We start from the raw sequence: 3,077 nt of genomic DNA, 5'->3' as shown, positions 1-3,077 counted from the left end.
CTCACAACATAGTAACTGTTCAGGGTGATTTAGCTGCCCATACCGCTGTCGTTTTATGCAACTCTCAATGTTATATCTGGCTTTCAAAAACCACTCACGATATTTTCGTGTTCGCTCACTACACGCAAACTATCAGTCCTACAGAAAAACTAAACAGGACCTTTTACCGGAAATTTAATGTAGTTAAATTTTGTACTGGGATACGTTTTCGCTGGAGGCCATGGTTTTCGAGTTATTCAAGAAAAACATACAAAAGTGATCTTCACACACATCTCCTCCCCCACACTCATCCTGCCGGCCCTGGTGGCCGAGTGATTCTAGGCGCTCAGTACGGAACCGCGCGACTTCTGCGGTCGCAGGTTCGAATCCTGCCTCGGGCATGGATGTGTGTGATGTCCTTAGGTTAGTTAGGTTTAAGTAGTTCTAAGTTCTAGGGGACTGATGACCACCGATGTTAAGTCCCATAGAGCTCAGAGCCATTTGAACCACACTCATCCCTCACCAGTCGTGGAAAACATTGCCGACTATTCCCAATATTCGGCCTTTTTTGGTCTCTATTAAGTGGGCTGTTACGCCACCAGCTTACTCGGCTATCTCGTTAACTTTATTAATTTAAACATGCCCATGAGGGGAATGATAGTATAACGACTTTTACAAACCTTGCGCTAAAACTAATTATTTTGACTATTAGATCGTAGCTTAATCTTTACAAGGACAGTAGTTTTATAGTCGTAAGGCCTGACAAATATGACGATGTAAGTGTTTGCTTTATGCTGTTACAGTTCACAAATCTGTTAGGTAAAATTTACACAGAACGTCAGTTTTACAGTTTGTTAGTGGTCAACTAAGCTGGTGGTGCAACAAGGCCAGTCAGTTAGGACCAAAAAATAATTCGTGGAGAAGCAAAGTTTTGTATAGTGGTAGGAGGGAGTGCCATGAACAACATACTAGATATCCTGACAGTTGGGGCTGAATTTGGGAGAGAGGAGGCATCTGTAGGTCACTTTTCTTCCTTTTTTCTTCAAAAACTTGAAAACCGTGGCCTGCAGCGAAACGTATCCCATTACGAAATTTAACTGTATTGAATGTCCTACAAAAGGGCCTGACAAAATGGTTCAAATGGCTCTTAGCAGTATGGAACTTAACTTCTGAGGTCATCAGTCCCCTAAAACTTAGAACTACTTAAACCTAACTACCTAAAGACATCACGCACATCCAAGCCCGAGGCAGGATTCGAACCTGCGACCGTAGCGGTCGCGCGGTTCCAGACTGCAGCGCCTAGAACCGCTCGGCCACAACGGCCAGCAAAGGTCCTAACTTTTTTTTTTTAGGCTATTAGCTTGCACGTCACGAGCCACATAATACGATAATATTAGATTTGGTTTTTAAAGGCCGGATGTAGAACTGCAAGTTGTATAAAACGACCTCGGTAAGAGCAGATTAATCACACTGTATAACAGCGCTTAGGATGAACGTCAAGTGCGGCATCCGATCTACATCTACATTTATACTCCACAAGTCACCCAATGGTGTGTGGCGGAGGGCACTTTACATGCCACTGTCATTACCTCCCTTTCCTGTTCCAGTCGCGTATGGTTCGCGGGAAGAACGACTGCCGGAAAGCCTCCGTGCGCGCTCGAATCTCTCTAATTTTACATTCGTGATCTCATCGAGAGGTATAAGTAGGGGGAAGCAATATATTCGATACCTCATCCAAAAACGCACCCTCTCGAAACGTGGACAGCAAGCTACACCGCGATGCAGAGCGCCTCTCTTGCAGAGTCTGCCACTGGAGTTTGCTAAACATCTCCGTAACGCTATCACGCTTACCAAATAACTCTGTGACGAAACGCGCCGCTCTTCTTTGGATCTTCTCCATCTCCTCTGTCAACCCGACCTGGTACGGACCCCACACTGATGAGCAATACTCAAGTATAGGTCAAACGAGTGTTTTGTAAGCCACCTCCTTTGTTGATGGACTACATTTTCTAAGGACTCTCCCAATGAATCTCAACCTGGTACCCACCTTACCAACAATTATGATCATTCCACTTCAAATTGTTCCGCACGCATATTCCCAGATATTTTACAGAAGTAACTGCTACCAGCGTTTGTTCCGCTATCATATAATCATACAAAAAAGGGTCTTTCTTTCTATGTATTCGCAATACGTTTTGACGGATTATAACGACAAGTGATTTGCATCAACATGTGAATTAAATTTTAATGCAAGTAGAGGACCGTTTTTATGACGTCTCTGAATATCAAAGATGTAGAAAAAAAAAGTCTTATTCTTTAAAAATAATGTTGCGCGTTTCTTTCGGAGTAATTCTCGTACTTTCAAGATAACCTGATAGCCGAGCTAATGAACAACAAATGCGAGGTCATTCAGAGTGCGGGACGTTTTCTTGTACCCAGACCTAAGCACCACTGTAAGAGAAGAATTGACTGGCAGCTGAGTGCAGACGTCGTTACCGGCGCTGTCACACGGGCGCCCGTGTCCTCGCCTCCCGCAGAGCGCTGCCCACCTCGATCGAGACGTAATCCCAGCTGCCGGCGGCATTATCTGCTGGATGCAAACATTCTTTCGGCGTAATGCCTCCGGAATATGATTATCTTGTATCCTCTAACTACTGCGGGCGCCGCTGTTTCTCGCGCCGCGGCGCCGGAAGATATTCTAATTCGGAGCATTATCCGCGCATTATGGAAATGGTGGGGGGCCTCGGCGTGCATCTGCAGCTGCTCCAGTGCAGCCGGCGGCCGCTGGCAGGCAGGCCGCCGCCCCGCGCCGCGCCGCGCCGCTTCATGAAAATTCAGCCGTACGCCTTGTCTGCGCGCCTCGCGCACTAATCTGGAAAAGCCGGTCGTCGGGCCCAGCACCTCGTGCGGGGGAGGCCACTGCACCAGTCCGGCAGTCTGGCGGAGGTTAACACGCCCGCTGCACGGCTTATCCTCTGCTTTATTGACACAGCGGCGCCGGAGGTTCAGTGTCCGCGCGGCGAAGTTGCCGCCGTATCCCTTCGAAGAGCAGACACACTTGTGGTACAACACTAACGGAGAGCTTTCATCACAAGGTC

The sequence above is a fragment of the Schistocerca cancellata genome, chromosome 2 (genome assembly GCF_023864275.1).
Source record: "Schistocerca cancellata isolate TAMUIC-IGC-003103 chromosome 2, iqSchCanc2.1, whole genome shotgun sequence".
Lineage (NCBI taxonomy): Eukaryota > Metazoa > Arthropoda > Insecta > Orthoptera > Acrididae > Schistocerca > Schistocerca cancellata.
Note: the sequence above shows the minus strand (reverse complement) of the source record.